At 47.7% G+C, this 20,364-nt stretch overlaps 1 protein-coding gene across 3 annotated transcripts in view; it reads right to left on the reverse strand.

The window, feature by feature from the left end:
• GDE1 (glycerophosphodiester phosphodiesterase 1) overlaps positions 1-20,364 on the reverse strand; it is a 211,504-nt gene that overhangs the window by 42,808 nt on the left and 148,332 nt on the right. The window lies entirely within an intron of this gene.

Raw genomic sequence — 20,364 nt, forward strand, 5'->3', positions numbered from 1 at the left:
GTTATGGCATTATGGGCAGAAGCGGAATGGGGTCTGTTCCATCAGCCTTGAAGTCGCACGTGGCCGGGCCGACCAGGCCCCGACGGGGGATCGAAAAAACCCCGAAGGGCCACCGGAGCTCTTCAAAATTCGGTGTCGATTTGTTCTAACTAACCCGATACCGAACGCAAACAATACCGATGATTTTTTCCGAGATTCTAACTAACTTTCCGACCCGAAACACGGAGCGAAAAGGAACACGTCCGAACCCGATGGCGGAAAAAAAACAATCTAAGATGGAGTCGACGCCCATGCGCAATGGAGTCGAAATGGGAGGAGTCCCTCGGTCTTGTGACTCGAAGAGACTTCTTCGAAGAAAAACAACTTGTAACACTCCGAGCCCAACACCAGATGGCGGACTATGCACAGCATGTGTATCTGCAGCTACACATGCCATCGAACATATATATATATATATATATATATATATATATATATATATATATATATATATATATATATATATATATAATTTGCAGCTTGTGTCTTCAAAGCAATGCACATACTTCAACTAACGCGTTTCAACTGTAGCTTTTAGGCAACAATAAAAAAGTCAAGTAACTCTTGTGATTATGTTTCTGCCACAAAAAGATCTGACTTTTGTCTAGTGGCAGTTTTGATGCTACAATGTAGCGCAGAAGGTTTATATGCCTCTGCAAAAATCAAATCTGTATTTTATGTAAATAGCTGAGTGAATTAGTAAAGCCAGCCATTACCTGCGCTATAATGCAAATGAAATGTATGTGTGAGGGGTGCTATGGAGAGATGAAGGGCACTTTTGCTGGGTGGTAGTGAGGGAATCCGAGGAGGAGGGCATAGGAGTAGGAGCACCAATAATGACTGCTAGACTGGGCGCCCAAGGGCGCTAAAGACTGTGATAATTGGTATGTGACAAGGTGAAATAATAGTGTGTCTTTTTAGTTTTTTGAGTTTCTTGAGAGAAAGCGCTGATTGAGGGAAGAAGCAGAGGTAAAGTGACAGACCTTCACTGTTGCACGCATCACACACACAGCCACTAGCAATTTTGTGACTGTCTACGTAGGCTAGTGTTTTAGAGCAAGAGTTTAGCAAGTAGCAGAGATGGCGTCTTGTTGGATGACTGCTGCTCAAGCCCTAACTCGGGTTACAGAGGACAGCTCTGATGTAGGATGAGAGACTGAGACAGCAGATACTGAGATAGTATCTGAGGGACAGGACAATGGCGCAGACTCTGGGAGTGATTTTTCTGACAACTCCTCTACCAGTGATTCTGGGGGAGGTGATGAGGACAGTCCTGCTGTCCCTTCGCAAGCACAGTCTGTGCAGCGGGACAATAGCAGGTTAGCCCAGCCCATAGAGCAGGTGCTTGTGGCGGCAAGCACAGAGAGAGTGCTCTCTTGGGATCTCCCCAATTTAGTTCAGCACCGAATTCCACCACCCAAATTGTATTGTGGAGACATCAAAATTATCTATCATAAAACAACCTGGTTTTGTAAGACAGGCACATGCGTTTTTGGTCCTGGGCTTGGCAGCTGGACATTTCTGGAACCTAGACACCCGGGGAGTCCACTGAGGTGTGACTTGTGTGGATTCCCCAAAGTTTTCTTACCCAGAATACCCTGCAAAGGTGACATGTTGAATAAAAACTTAAATTGTTCTTGCATTTCTGTCACACAAACTACAGGAATATGCTGGGATCCACAAAATTACCACCATCCAGTGTTTCCCCACCTGTCCTGATAAAAACGCTTCCCCACTTGAGTGCCTGTACCTAGTGCTTGCGTCAGGAATGGATCACCCCAGGGTCAACATTTGCCCTCATATAAGGACTAACATCAATGAATTAAATAATTTCTTAAGCACACTACCTGTTAGGGTCTCAAGGCGCGGGGGGTTGTTTTACAGGTTACTGCTCAAAAAGCCATGTTTTAAGGTGTTTTCTGAAGCTTAGGAGGTCCTGGGTCTTGCGTAGGTTGGTGCGGCGGGAGTTCCAGGTCTTGGCGGCGAGGTGGGAGAAGGATCTGCCGCCGGAGGTGGTGCGTTGGATGCGCGGGACTGTAGCGAGGGCGAGGTCGGCGGAGCGGAGCTGTCGAGTTGGTATGTGGAAGTTTACTCGTTCGTTGAGGTAGGCCGGTCCAGTGTCGTTGAGGGCTTTGTAAGCGTGGACGAGGACTTTGAGAATGATCCTTTTGTTGATGGGCAGCCAGTGTAGGGATCTGAGGTGGGTGGATATGTGTTTGTGGCGAGGAAGGTTGAGGATGAGACGTGCGGCTGCGTTTTGAATTCGCTGGAGTTTTCTTCGAAGCTTGGCTGTGGTCCCTGCGTAGAGGGCGTTGCCTAGTCCAGTCTGCTATTGAGGAGGGCGTGGGTGACCGTTCTTCTTGTTTCTAAAGGAATCCATTTGAAAGTCTTGCATAGCATGCAAAGGGTGTTGAAGCAGGAGGATGATATGGTGTTGATTTGCTGGGCTATGGAGAGAGATGAGTCTGGAACAATGCCAAGTTTGCGTAAATGGGCGGTAGGTGTTGTGGGTGGTCCGAGGGTGGTGGGCCACCAGGAGTCGTTCCATGCCATCTTGTTGGGGCCGAAGATGATGATTTCTGTTTTGTTTGAGTTTAGTTTGAGGTGGCTTGCTGTCATTCATTTGGGGATGTCGAGGAGTCCGTCGTGCAGGTTTATCTTGGAGGTGGCTGGATTCCTGGTGAGGGAGATGATGAGCTGGGTGTCGTCTGCGTATGAGATGATGGTGATTCCGTGGGGGCAGAGGATGTTGGCGAGAGGGGGCCACGTAGATGTTTAAGAGGGTGGGGCTGAGGGAGGATCCTTGGGGGACCCCGCAGATGATCTTGGTGGCTGGAGACCAGAAGGGAGGGAGGCGAACTCTTTGGGTTCTTTTGCGAGGAAGGAGGTGAGCCAGTCCAAGGACTTGTGTCGAATTCCGGCGTCAAAAAGGCGTGCGCGGAGGGTATGGTGCCATACAGTGTTGAATGCTGCGGAGAGGTCTAGGAGGATGAGGGCGACGGTCTCGCCCTTGTCCACTCTGGTCCTGATGTCGTCTGTGCAGGCGATGAGGGCGGTCTAAGTGCTGTGGTTCTTGCAGAATCCAGACTGGGAGGCATCGAGTATGTTGTTTTCTTCTAAGAAGTGAGACAGTTGGGCGTTGACTGTCTTCTCAGCGACCTTTGTGGGGAAGGGGAGAAGAGAGATGAGACGGCAGTTCATGAGGTCTTCTGGGTCTGCTTTGGGTTTTTTGAGGAGAGCGTTGACTTCGGCATCCTTTCAAACATCTGGGAAGGTAGCAGTGTCGAAGGAACTGTTGATGACGGCGTGGAGCTGGGGAGCGATGATTTGGCTGGCCTTGTTGAAAATGTGGTGGGGACAGGGGTCTGTATGGGAGCCTGAGTGGATGGAGTTCATGGTTTTGCCGATTTCTTCGTCGTTGGTGGGGTCCAGGTGTGTAGTTGGTTGGTGTGGGAGGGTGTTGTGTTGTTGGTTGTGTTGGTGATGGTGGGTGCTGATGCTGTGAAGCTGTTGTGTATGTCTGCGATTTTGAGGTGAAAGTAGTTGGAGAGGGAGTTGCAGAGGTTTTGGGAGTGTGGAAGGTAGATGGTGCTGGATTTGGGTTTGATGAGTTCTTTGACGATGGCAAAGAGTTCCTTGCTGTTGTCTGTGCCTATGCGTTCTTTGTAGAAGGACCATTTTGTGGTCTGGATGAGTTGGTGGTGTTTGCGCATGGCTGTTTTGAGGGCGGAGAAGTTGCCCATTGAGGGTTCTTGGCACCAGGCTTTCTCAATTTTACGGCATTCTCGTTTGGAGTTCTGTGGTGAAACAGGGGGCGGTCTTGACAGTGTTGATCCATTCCTGACACAGGCACTAGGCCTACCCACACAAGTGAGGTACCATTTTTATCAGGAGACTTGGGGGAATGCTGGGTGGGAGGACATTTGTGGCTCCTCTCAGATTCCAGAACTTTCTGTCACCGAAATGTGAGGAAAAGGTGTTTTTTTGGTCAAATGTTGAGGTTTGCAAAGGATTCTGGGTAACAGAACCTTGTGAGAGAGCCACAAGTTACCCCATCCTGGGTTCCCCTAAGTGTCTATGTTTCAAAAATGCACAGGTTTGGTAGGATTCCTAGGTAACGGCTGAGCTAGTGACCAAAATCCACAGCTAGACACTTTCCCAAAAATACGTCAGTTTTCAATGTAAAAATTTGATGTGTCTATGTTGCGTTTTGATGCGTTTCCTGTAGCGGGCACTAGGCCTACCAACACAAGTGAGATACCATTTATATCGGGAGACTTGGGGGGAATGCTGGGTGAAAGGAAATTTGTGGCTTCTCTCAGATTCCAGAACTTTCTATCACCGAAATGTGAGGAAAAAGGTTTTTTTGGCCACATTTTGAGGTTTGCAAAGGATTCTGGGTACCAGAACCTGGTGAGAGCCCCACAAGTCACCCCAATCTGAATTTCCCTAGATGTCTAGTTTTCAAAAATGTATAGGTTTGCTAGGTTTCCCTGGGTGCCGGCTGAGAAAGTGGCCAAAATCCACATGCAAGGCATTTTGCAAAAAACAGGTCAGTTTTCTTTGGGAAAATGTGATGTGTCCACATTGTGTTTTGGGGCATTTCCTGTCGGGCACTAGGCCTACCCCCACAAGTGAGGTACCATTTTTATCGGGAGACTTGGAGAAATGCTGGGTCGAAGGACGTTTGTGGCTGCTCTTAGATTCCAGGTCTTTGCAGCACCAAAATCTGAGGAGAAAGTGTTTTTTTTGCAAAATGTTGAGGTTTGCAAAGGATTCTGGGTAACAGAACCTGGTGAGATCCCCACAGTTCACCCCATCCTGGATTTCCCTGGGTGTCTAGATTTACAAAATGCACAGGTTTGGTAGGTTTCAGTAGGTGCCGGCTGAGCTAGAGACCAAAATGCACAGCAGCTAGGCACTTTCCAAAAAACACATCAGATTTCAATGTAAAAACGTGATGTGTCCATGTTGCGTTTCCTGTCACGGCGTTAGGCCTACCCACACAAGTGAGGTACCATTTTTATCAGGAGACTTGGGGGAACACAAAATAGCAGAACAAGTGTTACTGCCCCTTGTCTTTCGCTACATTTTTTCCTTCCAAATGTAAGAGAGTGTATAAAAAACAAGTCTATTTAAGAAATGCCCTGTAATTCACATGCTAGTATGGGAACCCCGGAATTCAGAGATGTGCAAATAACCACTGCTTATCAACACCTTATCTTGTGCCCGTTTTGGAAGTACAAAGGTTTCTTTGATACATATTTTTGACTCTTTATATTTCACCAAATGAATTGCTGTATACCCGGTATACAATAAAAACCCATTGCAAGGTGCAGCTCATTTATTGGCTCTGGGTACCTAGGGTTTTTGATGAACCTACAAGCCCTATATATCCCCACAACCAGAAGAGTCCTGCAGATGTAACAATATATTGCTTTTAAAAATCTGCCATAGCTGGAAAAAGGTACAGAAGAAAACGTGGACAGAAATGGCTCTTTTTTCACCTCAATTAAAAAAATATATATATTTTAGCGGTTACTTTCTGTAGGAAAACCTTGAAGGATCTACACAAATAACCCCTTGCTGAATTCAGAATTTTGTCTACTTTTCAGAAATGATTAGCTGTCCAGGATCCAGCAATGGTTTTACACCCATTTCTGGCACTAACTGGAAGGAGGCTGAAAGCATAAAAAATAGTAAGAATGGGGTATGTCCCAGTAAAAACCCAAAATTGTGTTGAAAAATGTGTTTTTCTGATTCAAGTCTGCCTGTTCCTGAAAGTTGGGAAGATGGTGATTTTAGCACCGCAAACCCTTTGTTGATGTCATTTGCAGGGGAAAAAAACACATGCGTTCATCTGCAGCCCCCTTTTCAATTTTTTGGGGAAAAAATAGCTATATTTTGGCTAATTTTTGGTCTCCTCCAGGGGAACCCACAAACTCTGGGTACTTTAGAATCCCTAGGATGCTGGGAAAAAAAGGATGCAAATTTGGCATGGATAGCCCATGTGGACAAAAAATTATGAAGGAAGCGCAAACTACCCCAGATAGCCAAAAAAGGGCTCAGCTGCTAAGGCGTTTAATTCAGGGGTGCCGAAGGTCGTGTCCACAGGTTTAGCTATCACTGATATGTAGTCCAGTGGCTCCAAGGGAGTATTGTAATTGTCCCCAATAACAAGCTTTGGTTTGTACAACAGGGACTCCAAGTAGGCGTTGAGAATGGACAATATAGGAGAGAGACAGCTGGAACCCACACAAAGGTTATAAATATTATCTTGATGCCCATTACAAGCCCTTACAGACAGCACTAACACATCAGGCAATTCTATTGGAAGTTCTATGTTCCAATTAAGGGGGATTTTAACCCAAATAAGGAGACCCCCAAAAGGGTGGGCAGTCAAAGAAGGGAGCGCGCCTATGGAAAAGGTTACTAAGCCAGACCTACGAAGGTGCTCTATGGCCCAAGTGTCCTGAAAAAGGCAGATATGGAAGTAATCAATATAATCGGCCCAGAGTGGATTACCTAGCTTGCTACATAAGCCAGTCAGGTTCATGGAGAGGATCTGCAATTGTCCCAGGGGACTCAAAACATCCAATTCAGTGCCCCAGGAACCGTCCCTAATCTCAGGAGTCAAGAACGCTTGTGTTACCACTGGAGACAACAAGTCTTCGGGGACAATCAAGGAAGTCACCACAGAGGGAGAACCTTGGGTGGTTACAGATTGCAGTCAGTCAACATCACTCACCAATTGTTCACTTCTGGTGGCACCCTCCATAGGACATGAAAAATCAACTCTCCTACTGGTACCACCGAAAGAAAGCCTGATCCCAGTGTCTGTGGTGTGAATGTCACAAGCCTTGGTTGCCAGCAACCCGTCTAGGCTCTCCTGGAAACCACCAAAACACTGATGGTGTCACGTGACTCAAACTCAAGGGAGCATCTACAAACATTCAGAATGTCCTGCATCACAAAAGATCTAAACTGATGATGGCCCCTTAATCAATGCAAGACCTTACTGTGCAGAGACACCTTGTCCTTAAAACTACCTCTCCTCAGTTTTGGTACATTAACTAACTTGAATGTATAGTGACCTTTGCTAAATCTATGCTGAATTTGTTCCCCCCTACCATGTAAAGCCACAGGTGTCGCTAAACAGAAACCTGGCCTGGCCCCCTCATACAGTAACACATTGGAAAAGTCACAAAAAAACTCCCCACCAAGTTAGAAAAACAGATTATGATTTTATAAATAAAACAAGACTAAAATGTCAAAAATCCAATAGTGCATAGAAGCGCAAAGCGCCAAGTGTTTTATCTGTTCGCGCTGAACAGGGACAAATTCACAAGTCCTGGCCAACCACAATGGTGAGTGGGCCAGCTATAGGGACCCACCGAACACAGTACCTCAAAACCTGGTGCGCGGTGTGATCTGTGCAGCAGTGCTTTGCAAGGCTTCAGGTCATCCAGCGTCGGTTCTGGGAAGCTGTGGGGTGAGACTTTGGGGGCTTGGCCTTGCTTTGCGTTGATCCCAGGGAGCTGTGCGGCAAGGTTTTGCAGGGCTTAGCGTTGCTTGCGGCAATCCTGGGGAACTGTGTGGCAAGATTTTGCAGAGCTTGCCATTGCTGTGCATCTGTTCCAATGGGCTGCAACCTGCGCAGTGAGGCTTTGCACCGCCTCGTGTTGAGTCCAGTGAGACTGGCAGCTGTGAGGCAAGGCTTTGTGAGACTTTGCGTTGCTTTGCAGCAGCTACAATGAACACCACAGAAGGTAGAGCACCTCAGGCCCATTTCCAAGAAACGGCTGACTCACAGCATTTAGAGTCCAGGTGCATATGGTCAAGTCTTTGATGTTGCTGAGACTTGGGAACAGGAGGCAAGCTAACAAACCCTTAGAGATCACTTGCGGTGGGAAGGCAGAGTCTTTCCAGCAGAGTTAGGGAGCAGCAGGCAGCAAGGCAACAAGCAGAAAATCAGTCCTTCCAGAAAAACAGTCCAGTTGAGACCTTTCAGCAGCACAGCAGTCCTTGTAACAAGGGTTCAGTTGTAGGTCCAGAAGTGTCTGATTTCATGGGGTCAGAGACCCAGTCCTTTAAATGTGCCTTTGAAGCAGAGGAGATTTCAAAGAGTGGTTTTGAAGTGCACCAGTCCCCTTTCAACCCAGTCCTGTCTGCCAGGAGATTTGTGGGGGATTATCAGTCTCTTTAAGAGTAAATGAGAATCCCTCGGCCCTTCCTGCCCATGGAGACCCATCAGCATGCAGATGAATGCAGATGCAGTTGAGTGCCCTGTGTTTATGGCTGTCTGGATGGAATGTACAAGGGGAGCAGTCACCCAGCACAGACCACATCTGGATTGGAGACCGGCTGTAAGAGCAAAGAAATGCCTACTTTCTAAAACTGGCATTTCTAAAATAGTAATGTTAAATCCAACTTTACCAGAAAGCAGGATTTCTCACTACCATTCCAAACATACCAAACATGGCAACACCACTCCTTTCACTTCAGAAATGACCACTTAATAGTATATAAGGGAATTCCCAATGCTAACCTACGAGTAGCAGCCCTCACAGTAGTGAAAAATGAAATACGCTGTTTGACACTACCAGAACCTGTAAAACTTAAAAGTACATGTCCTATATTTTAAATACATAGCACCCTGCCCTATGTGCTACCTACGGCCTACCTTAGGGGTGACCTAAATGGAATAAAAAGGGAGTTTAAGGCTTGGTAAGTATTTTTAAATGCCAAGTCTATGTCGCAGTGAAACTGCACACACGGAATCCTCCAAGGCAGGCCTGAGACATGATTAAGGGGCTACTTACATGGGTGGCATAATCAGTGCTGCAGGCCTACTAGTAGTTTTTAAGTTACAGGCCCTGGGCATATTGTGTGCACTTTACTAGGGACTTACAAGTAAATTAAATATGCGAATTGGGTATGAGTCAATGTTACTATGTTTTAGGGAGAGAGCACAAGCACTGGTTAACAGTGGTAAAGTGCCCAGAGTCCTACAGCCAACAAAAACGAGGTCAGATAAAGAGGAGGAAGGCAAAAAGTTTGCCAATAGATGCAGTTGCACAGGTTACTGCAATGGTACTAACTCTGAAAGGTATTTAAGATGCTCTGACATAACAGCAGGGATGTTAATGATTTGCCACATTTCTGAATTGCTGCAATAACGCCCCCGTCTCCAGGCACATAGATTTCAAACATATCTTTTCCAGATTTAAACTGAATTTAAAATTACAATTGGACAAACATCTGTAGTCTGACAATTGCCTGTGGTGATTTCTTCTAAGAATTGCACATCTAAATGAATGTGGGAAAATGAGTAGGGGTGATTGTCTGTGATGTGAGTTAGTGGGGCGTGTTGCGCAATCGGCTGTTACACCCCAATTACAGATAAAGCAGTTTCACATGACACAAATTGATATCCTGGCATAGGGGTACAGGAGATAAAAGGAAACCACATAAAATGGGAACAGGAGAGAGCATATGCCGGTCAAAATTACAAAGTGCACACCTTAGTCACTTGCTCCTAGTCTGTCTTCAGTTTTTTGTTTTTTTTAATAACCTGGATTATGTCAGTCTGATGATATCCACAGAGTTTTAGTAATGCTGAGAGACCAAGGGCACCAGATGTTCTTGCTGGGTCAGGCAGGACAATATATGAAGAAGAAAACATGTGCTCTCCTCCCCCACTTAGAATAGGTCCAAAAGTACAAGTTACTTACCTTTAGTAACTATATACCTGCTACAGACATATTCTAGTTGCATATCCCTTACCTTAGAATTTTTCCCCCAGACGTCTGACTGGATCCGGAGATTTTTTCTTCGAGCAATACCCTTGCGCGTCGTTAGATGGGGTCGGTCGACTCCGCAGGTGTCATTGGCATCGTAGTCGCCGCGATGATGTCAGGAGTAGTACACAGACGCTGCCTAAGCGCAGTGACGTCAGTTTTTTTTCACGACTTTCCATGCCAATGTGCAGAGCTGCGAAGAACACTGAAATTGGTGCGCCAGAGCTAAGGCCCTGAATGGGGAAGCCCTGTCCACAGAAATCAGTTTGCAAGCGGGGAGGATGGGAGGGGGGGGTCGGTAAGGAATCTGCAACGAGTATATGTGTCTACCAGATATATCGTTACCAAAGGTAAGTAATTTGTACATCTGATAGAGACTTCTAGTTGCAGGTTCCTTACCTTAGAATAGATTCCAAGCAATGCCATCCTTGGAGGTGGGCTGCAAACCAAGATCATGATAGAAAGTCCTGCAGGACCGAATGACCAATGTAGCCGCCGCTAAGGACCTAACTGTCCAGGCAGTAATTTTAGTAAACATGTGCAAGGATGCCCACGTAGCTGCCTGGCAGATATCCAGGACAGGAACTCCGCGTGCTAACGCAGTGGAGGCAGCAGTTCTTCTGGTGGAATGAGCGCGCAAGCCCTCAGGGGGTTGCTTCTTTGCCAAAGCGTAGCACATTTTGATGCAGAAAAGTACCCATCGTGAGATGGGACGTTTCTGCACCACCTTCCCTTTCTTCATACCAAAATATCCAACAAAGAGTTCATCTTCGACCCGGATATCATTAGTACGATTGAGATAGAACGCCAACGCTTTTTATGGTTCCAGGCGGTGGAGTCTCTCATGAGAAGGATGTGGGGGTGCGTAAAGTAGGCATAGTGATAGACTGGCCTACATGAAAAAGTGTAACGACTTTGGGAAGGAAGGAAGCCTAGTGCGTAACACCACTTTGTAATGGTGCACAGACAAAAATGGGGGCTTAGAAGATAAAGCCTGAAGCTCACTCACTCTGCGAGCAGAAGGGATGGCAATAAGAAAAACAGTTTTAAAAGTAAGGAGCTGTAAGGGACAATTGTGCATCGGCTCAAAAGGAGCACACATCAAGTAAGTAAGAACAAGATTGAGGTCTGACTGAGGCATGATAAATGGAGTGGGAGGAAACAAACGGGTGAGGCTCTTACAGAATCTACTAACAATAGGAGACTTAACCGGTTCTGTGCCGAGGACGTAATGGTTACGTCCTGTGGCACAGTGCTGCTGTGCCCAGGACGTAACCATTACGTCCTGGGCACCCAGCCCAGAGGGAGCGCTAGCGCTCCCTCTGTGGGGTTCCCCCCCACACCCCCAAGTCAGGGATGGAAGGGGAAGCCCTTCCCCTTCCACCCCCGATCCCCCCCCCCCCCTGTGACGTCAGCGCGCGAGCGCGTGCTGATTGTCACAATGCCTCCTCCTTCGCGCTGGAAGCTCAGCTTCCAGCGCGATGATCGGAAGAGAAATGCAAAGCACGTGGAGGAGGCAGAGAGGCTTCAAAGGGAAGGAAATGTATTTCCTTCCCTTTGAAGTCTCTCTCTGCGTTTGGCAGCCGGATTGTAAAGCAATCCGGCTATCAAAACGCCCACTAGACACCAGGGATGTCTTTTTGCAAAATGAAACTGGCAAAAGGGAGCGACCCCTTGGGCAAGGGTCGCTCCCAGGGGGGGGGCATTTTTTTTTAAGGCCTTTTCTGCCCCCATGGATATATATATATATATTTTTGTTTTTTTTGTTTAGTTTTTGTTGTTTGAGGTGGGGAGCGACCCCTTAGGCAAGGGTCGCTCCCCTAGGGGGGAAATTATATTTAGGCCATTTCTGCCCCCCTTGGGGGCTGATTGGCCTATTTTTATGAGGCCAATCTGCTCCAAGGGGGGCAGAAACCACTAGACACCAGGGAGGTTTTTTTTTGTTAGTTTTTCACGTAAGTGGAGCGACCCCTTAGGCAAGGGTCGTTCCCCTGGGGGGCAAATTTATTTTAGGCCATTTCTGCCTATTATAATTAGGCTGATCTGCCACCAAGGGGGGCAGAAACCACTAGGCACCGGGGATTTTTGTTGTTGTTTTACAGAAGGGGAGCATCCCCTTAGGCAAGGGTCGCTCCCCTGGAGGGGCAAATTGTATTTAGGTCATTTCTGCCTGCTTTGGGGGAAGATCAGCCGATTTTAGGTCAATCTGCCCCCAAGGGGGGCAGAAACCACTAGGCACCAGGGATCTTTATTTTGCGCTGTCACGCAAGGGGAGTGACCTTGTAGGCAAGGGTTGCTCCCTGGGGGGGGATGGCACAATTATTTTAAGCCATTTCTGCCCCCTCTGGGGGCAGATCGGCCTATTGTTATTAGGCCGATCTGCCCCCAGGGGGCCAGAAACCTCTAGGCGCCAGGGCAATTATTATTATTTTTTTTGGTTTATTTATTTTAGCCCATTTCTTCCCCCCCTGGGGCCGGCTGAGCTAGAGGCCAAAATCCACAGGTAGGCACTTTGCAAAAAACACCTCTGTTTTCTGTGAAAAAATGTGATGGGTCCACGTTGTGTTTTGGGCCCTTTCCTTTCGTGGGCGCTAGGCCCACCCACACAAGTGAGGTACCATTTTTATCGGGAGACTTGGGGGAACGCTGGGTGGAAGGACATTTGTGGCTCCTCTCGGATTCCAGAACTTTCTTTCACCGAAATGAGAGGAAAAAGTGTTTTTTTGGCCAAATTGTAAGGTTTGCAAAGGATTCTGGGTAACAGAACCTGGTCAGAGCCCCACAAATCACCCCATCTTGGATTCCCCTAGGTGTCTAGTTTTCAGAAATGTGCTGGTTTGCTAGGTTTCCCCAGGTGCTGGCTGAGCTAGAGGCCAAAATCCACAGGTAGGCACTCTTTTCTGTGAAAAAATGTGATGTGTCCATGTTGTGTTTTGGGCCATTTCCTTTTGTGGGCGCTAGGCCTACCCGCACAAGTGAGGTAGCATTTTTATCGGGAGACTTGGGGGAACGCTGGGTGGAAGGAAATTTGTGGTTCCTCTCAGATTCCAGAACTTTCTGTCACCGAAATGTGAGGAAAATTTGTTTTTTTAGCCACATTTTGAGGTTTGCAAAGGATTCTGGGTAACAGAACCTGGTCAGAGCCCCACAAGTCACCCCATCTTGGATTCCCCTAGGTCTGTAGTTTTGTAGTTTTCAAAAATGCACAGGTTTGGTAGGTTTCCCTAGGTGCCGGCTGAGCTAGGGGCCAAAATCTACAGGTAGGCACTTGGCAAAAAACACCTCTGTTTTCTTTCAAAAAATGTGATGTGTCCACGTTGCGTTTTGGGGCATTTCCTGTCGTGGGTGCTAGGCCTACCCACACAAGTGAGGTATCATTTTTATCGAGAAACTTGGGGGAACGCTGGGTGGAAGGAAATCTGTGGCTCCTCTCTGATTCTAGAACTTTCTGTCACCAAAATGTGAGGAATTTTTTTTTTTTAGCCAAATTTTGAGGTTTGCAAAGGATTCTGGGTAACAGAACCTGGTCAGAGCCCCACAAGTCACCCCATCTTGGATTCCCCTAGGTCTCTAGTTTTCAAAAATGCACAGATTTGGTAGGTTTCCCTAGGTGCCGGCTGAGCTAGGGGTCAAAATCTACAGGTAGGCACTTGGCAAAAAACACCTCTGTTTTCTGTCAAAAAATGGGATGAGTCCACGTTGTGTTTTCGGCCATTTCCTGTCGCGGGCGCTAGGCCTACCCACACAAGTGAGGTATCATTTGTATCGGGAGACTTGGGGGAACATAGAATAGCAAAACAAGTGTTATTGCCCCTTGTCTTTCTCTACATTTGTTCCTTCCAAATATAAGAGAGTGTGTAAAAAAGACGTCTATTTGAGAAATGCCCTGCAATTCACATGCTAGTATGGGCACCCCGGAATTCAGAGATGTGGAAATAACCACTGCTCCTCAACACCTTATCTTGTGCCCATTTTGGAAATACAAAGGTTTTCTTGATAGCTATTTTTTACTCTTTATATTTCAGCAAATTAATTGCTGTATACCCGGTATAGAATGAAAACCCACTGCAGGGTGCAGGTCATTTATTGGCTCTGGGTACCTAGAGTTCTTGATGAACCTACAAGCCCTATATATCCCCGCAACCAGAAGAGTCCAGCAGACGTAACGCTGTATTGCTTTAAAGAATCTGACATTGCAGAAAAAAGTTACAGAGTAAAACGTAGAGAAAAATTGCAGATTTGTTCAGTTGTTATTTTCTGTAGGAAAACCCTTGTAGGATCTACACAAATTACCCCTTGCTGAATTCAGAATTTTGTCTACTTTCAGCATTGGTTTCATGCCCATTTCTGTCACTGACTGGAAGGAGGCTGAAAGCACAAAAAATCGTAAAAATGGGGTATGTCCCAGTAAAATGCCAAAATTGTGTTGAAAAATTGGGTTTTCTGAGTCAAGTCTGCCTGTTCCTGAAAGCTGGGAAGCTGGTGATTTTAGCACCGAAAACCCTTTGTTGATGCCATTTTCAGGGAAAAAAACACAAGCCTTCTTCTGCGGCCCCTTTTTCCAATTGTTTTGAAAAAAACGAAATTTTCACTGTATTTTGGCTAATTTCTTGGCCTCCTTCTGGGGAACCCACAAAGTCTGGGTACCTCTAGAATCCCTAGGATGTTGGAAAAAAAGGACGCAAATTTGGCGTGGGTAGCTTATGTGAACAAAAAGTTATGAGGGCCTAAGCGCGAACTGCCCCAAAGAGCCAAAAAAAGGCTCGCACAGGAGGGGGAAAAGGCCTGGCAGCGAAGGGGTTATAGAGTAAAGGCTGATCAGGCAACCTAAGAAAGGCTGAAATAGCTGATAAATAGCCCTTAAGGGTGCCCAAAGCAGCATCCTGCTGGGCCAAAGAAAGAATGAACAAAAAAACCTCAGAAAGAGATGCAGAGAGGGGATCAACAGATTTGTTGGTAAACCATGCCACAAATTTATGCCAACGACAGGTGTATACCCTTTTGGTGGAGGAACGCCTGACTGTCAAGATTACATCACAGACTCCAGGTGAAAGGTCAAAAGTCGTCACCTGTCGCCGCTCAATCTCCACGCATGAAGGTGGAGATTAGACAGGTTCGGGTGTGAGAAACATCCACTGTTGCTGCGACAGATGATCCTCCTGAAGAAGCAGTCTGAGTGGAGGATCGGTGGCATGCTCAATAGCCATGGATATCATACTCTGCGAGCCACCAAGATTACTTGCGCCTGGTCGTTCTTGAGAACTCTGGACAGAAGTGATAAAGGCGTAAAGGAGGCCGGAGTTCCACTAGAAACTAAAAGCGTCTCCCAGCGAATGCTGTCTTGGAAACTCCAACGTGCAAAACAGCTGACATTGTGCGCTCTCTGCAGAGATGAAAAGATCTAACTAAGGCTCTCCCCATTGCTGAAAGAGACCTTGCGCCACCTCCAGATGGAGATGCCATTCATGATCGGCTATGCATGGAAGGCTGAGTTCATCTGCTCTGGCGTTCAGAGAGCCTGTCATAGGTTGAACTACCAGGGTTATGTCCTGATGTGCCAGCCATGTCCAGAGGCCCAGCGCCTCCTGACAAAGGGTCCAGGACCCCAATCCGCAATGTTTGTTGCAGTACCACATGGTGGTAGTGTTGTCCGTGATCTCATGCACTACTTTCCCTTTGAGAGAGGGAAGAAATGCTTTCAACGCAAGCCTGATCGCCCGGAGCTTCAGAAGATTGATATGGAGCCAGACTCCGCTGGAGACCAGAGGCCTCTGATCTCCGCCACTCTCATGTGGCTGCCCCATCCCAGAAGTGATGCATCCGTCACTGGATAGATCTGGATGGGGAAGGGACAGGGATCTGCTGCTGACCCAATGCCTATTCAAAAGCCACCACTGTAGGTCTTTCGCAGTCCCCTCCAAAATCTGGACCATGTCGGAGAGATTTCCCTGATGCTGCGCCCCACTGGAACATCAAGTCCCCACTGCAGTGCCCGCATATGCCATCTGGCATGTGTTCCTAGCAGGATGCAATAGGCCATGAAGCACAGCAGCCTCAGACTCAGTCTCACCGAAACCCAAGATAGAGGCTGAAAGATCGGAATCATAGCCTGAATATCTTGGACTCGACTTTCGGGAAGACTGGACTGTGTCCAGAACAGCTCCAAAAAAGGGAGCATCTGAGAGGGAGTCAGCACGTTTATAGTGAATCCCAGCGTGTGCAGGAGGTTCGCCGTAGTCTGAAGGTGGGAGATGACTTTCTGGGGTGATTCTGCCTTCAACAGCCAGGATGGAGGGTAAGACAAACTCCTAACCTGAGCAGATGAGCTGTAACCACCGTCATCACTTTCATGAACACCCGAGGGGCACTGGAAAGGCCGAAGGGGAGCACAGTAAATTGAAAGTGCTCGTGACCTATCGCGAATCGTAGGTTACATCTGTGGGCAGGCAGGATGGGAACATAGAAATAAGCGTCCTGCAAGTCAAACGCTACCATCCAGTCTCCTGGGCCCAAGGTAGACAGAACCTCAGCCAAGTGAGCATTTTGAATTTCTCCTTCTTGGGGAAGAGACTGAGGGCCCGAAGGTCTAGGATAGGATGTAAGCCTTTGCCCTTTTTGGGCACCATAAAGTAGTGGGAATAACAATCACGAACTACTTCTGGCGCAGGGACCCTCTCAATGGCTCCCTTGGCCAAGAGAGACGTGACTTCCTGGAGGAGAAGTGCCAAATGATCCTCCGGTATATGGCTGAATGATGGAGGCATAGTGGGGCAGACTCGAAGGGGAGTAGCCCTTCCAAATGATCTACGAAACCCACCTGTTCGTAGTGATGGATTTCCAGTGGGGCAGGTGATGGCGAATCCTGCCGCCAACTGGACCAGAGTGAGGGGATGGACTAGGGTGGTTTGGAGGCTGCAGCAGAGATGGACTGGGCAAACCTCTGGTTTCCTGTCCCCGGCCACGCAGCAGCTGAACAGCATGGGTGGCCCGGTGGCTGGGAAAGGGACGCAACATGGAGCCCCTTCCGTGGTCGCGAAAGGGGGACTGATGGGGGTGAGGGGCAGGGGAAAGGCTGAGGGACCGAGCGGTAGCCGAGGAGTCCTTGAACCTCTCCAGCGCCGAGTCCGCCTTGTCTCCAAAGAGACGGGACCCATCAATGGGTGTGTCCGTAAGGGTCTGTTGGACATCCCCTAAGAAACCAGATGTTCTTAACCAGGCATGGTGCCTCAAGGCCACGTCGTCACAACCAATCTGCCCAGAGAGTTGGTCGTGTCCAGCCCACATCGGATAGTGAACTTTGCTGCGTCTCTCCCATCGGTGACAGCTTGGGAGACGGTAGCACGGACCTTCTTTGGTATCTGCGGCAGAACTTGCATGACCGTATCCCACAGAGAGTCAGTATAACTGCCCAAAGGGCATGCGGTGTTCACTGACCGCAGGGCTAGACTGGAGGAAGAAAACATCTTCTTCCCAAATTGTTCCAGCCTTTTTGATTCCCTCTCCAGAGGTGCGGGAGGGAATGCGCAGGAGGATGAGGATGCCTGGATAACAAGACTCTCAGGCATGGGGTGTTGGGAAAGGAATTTAGGGTCGTTCGGGGTGGGCCGATGGCGTGCAATTGTCCTGTTCACAAGAGCCCCTGTGTTGGGTCTGGACCATGTACCCAAAAGGACATTGGTGAGTGCTTCATTGAATGGGAGAAGAGACTCAGAGGTGGAAGCCCCTAGATGAAACACCTCCGTGAGGAGATTAGTCCTGACCTGAACAGTAGGCAGCTCAAGGCCAAGGACCTCAGCCACCCTACTGATCACCATGGAATAGGTAGCTCCCTCCGCCATAGCCACGGTAGGAGGATGCAGCATGCCAGCATCTGGAAAAGTGTCCAGACAATGGCCTTGCCCAACTCCTGTGCCCAGTCCAGGTTAGGATTATCCTGGTAATTATAAGGGTCCAGGGACCCCTCCAAACCTTCCCCAATTTATACCCATAAGAATAAGGGTCAGAATCCAACCTGGGGTGGATAAGACCCATCAAAGAAGGAGGCTGCGTCGGCCGATGCCATTCTGACTCCGAGTCGCTGGGGATCAGGATTGGGTCGGCGTCGATAGTGGGCACCACTGACATCGGGAGCGTCGACATTCGAACCAGCGCTGGGGAAGGACTCAATGGTACAATTGGCATCGGTACGGATCTGAGAGTGGATCCGGAGGGAACTTCGATGGCTGGAGCTGCCAGCGCGGAACCCGAAGGCTCTCCAATCGAACCCCCGAGGCCTGAAGGCACCATAGTGGGGTAGGACTGCCCAAAAATGAGGCGCATGGCCTCATAGAATTCCCTTAATTGGGCAGAGGTCTTCCCTGTTCCCGGAAACTCTGGGAGGCATGGCGCGGACCCAAAAGCAGGCTCCAGGCTCCGAGGACAGAGGTCATGATCGTTGACGCTCCTCCTGCGTCGCATCAGCCGAGCAATGGTGTGAAGTCGAAGGATGACAAGATTTCTTCTACTTCTTCTTACCTTGACCCGAAGACTTCGAGGAATACAAGTGGTGGTGGCTCTGCAACTGGTCTCGAGACCGTCCACGCAAGCGAGACCGGGACCTAGGCGGAGTCGGGAGCTGGCCCGGCATAAGCTTGAGCGACCGCTCCCTCAAGGCCTTCGGGTCCATGGCTCGGCACTCGGAGCACGACTTCGGGTCATGGTCATGCTCCGGGCACCACAAACAGACCCGATGTAGATCAATCACCAATGTCATGCGGTGACAGTCCCCGCAAGGTTTGAAGCCGGTCTTCGGGGACATCCTCGTCGTACCAAAAACGTCACCAAATCTCAACAAGAGTCAAAGATAGTTAAAAATTGACCTAGGGTAGCTCTCTCCGGATCGGCTCATGGTGCGGAAAACAAAGAACTGTCGTCACTGAGGTGGCGTCTATGTACTACTCCTGACATCATCAAGGTGACTACGATGCCAACAACGCCTGCGGAGTAGACCGACGCCACATAACAACGCGCAAGGGTATTGCTCGAAGAAAAACTCTGGGGGAAAATTCTAAGGTAAGGAATCTGCAACTAGAAGTCTCTATCAGATACCAGATGTCATTCACCGATACTAGGGCTATAGGAGCAGGGAAAGTAAAAAGAGCATCTCAGTTTGAAGACGAGTTTGGGCAAAGGAGGAATAGAAGGCAAAACAGAGACTGTATCATGACCATTCAATCATCCCTGTCACAAAACCCTCATTTTGCTTGCTTTGACTCTATGGTTTATCAACCTGGACTCGGGTCAAAATTTCCAGTCCACTTTTGCTTACATAACTCTAAAGCACCTAAGTAAAAACCCGACAAATTTAATACTGCAACCTCCTCTTCATCGTGGTCCAGTCAAATCCTGGAAAATCATGGGCACCCCAATCAGAGGGAACCAGTTGTCAAACTGCTAATGATTCACTGACGGGGCAGCACCAGCAGTACTCAAATATGCAATGGTTCAGTAACACCCCACAATTTCCACTAACCACACATTCATGTTATTCCTTCAAGAGATGCAAACATTTTCGGACACTGCAAAAGAGTAAAATGTGTGAGGGGAGAGGACCGCAAGTCCAAACACAGCAGTAAGGGAGTTTGACAGCAGGATGATTCTGAATAGCAGGGTTGCTTGGAACATGGAAGTGGGATAAAGAGGGGGAAGGACTGTTCAACCTTTCAACTGTTTCCCGCTTCACTCTCTCAAATACCGGCTTTTCTATCAAATATGTGAACAAATAAACCTAGTCAAAGCTAACCTTTGCTTTGGAATCTGCAGGTGGTGCAAAGAGGGTCGAATCTAAGACCAAGGTCCTTTAGTTTACTTGAAACCTTTGGTAGATCACTGAAGGCTAAACGGAAATACAAAAGTCTGAAATTGTGGTATGGGTTTATATAACATAGGCGAACACAAAAATAATTTTAAAAAGGCTAGAAAGAGGCTTATAAAGCACAATAAATACTATGGACATAAAGGTAAAGGAAGTCACTAAATTCAAGGAGCTAAAGAAAAGGACACAGGAAACTGGTTTAGTGGTCATGCACTACTATCAATGTAGGTAATTTAGGTATCAGGGTTCACAAGAACTTCTCTTCCTTGAGACTTTAATTTTTATACTGCTTGCATTCAAGACACCACAATGAAAACTAGAAGGAACTTCCTGCATAATGTTGACATGTTTTATGTGTCTCCTATTAGCTATACTCCTCCAGCCCCCCAAAATCCCACCACATGCACACATTAACCCACCACCAACATTATATTTGGTACAAGAGGTTGGTTAAATAAAGGAATGAAGACCAACATGTAAAATGAAATATATGCTAAACAGAACGGTACTATGAAGGACAGGCAACTGCTAGGTTCAAGCAGGGGCAATTCTAAGCTCTCTATGCATAACCCCAGACTTTAGAATGAGCAACCGTTGAACGTATAGCTTGTTCCCAGGCTTAGGACAATAGGAAAGGTAGGAAAATTGCTGCTGTTTCATTCTGCAGATTAT

Source organism: Pleurodeles waltl, chromosome 10 (assembly GCF_031143425.1).
Source record: "Pleurodeles waltl isolate 20211129_DDA chromosome 10, aPleWal1.hap1.20221129, whole genome shotgun sequence".
Classification (NCBI taxonomy): Eukaryota; Metazoa; Chordata; class Amphibia; order Caudata; family Salamandridae; genus Pleurodeles; species Pleurodeles waltl.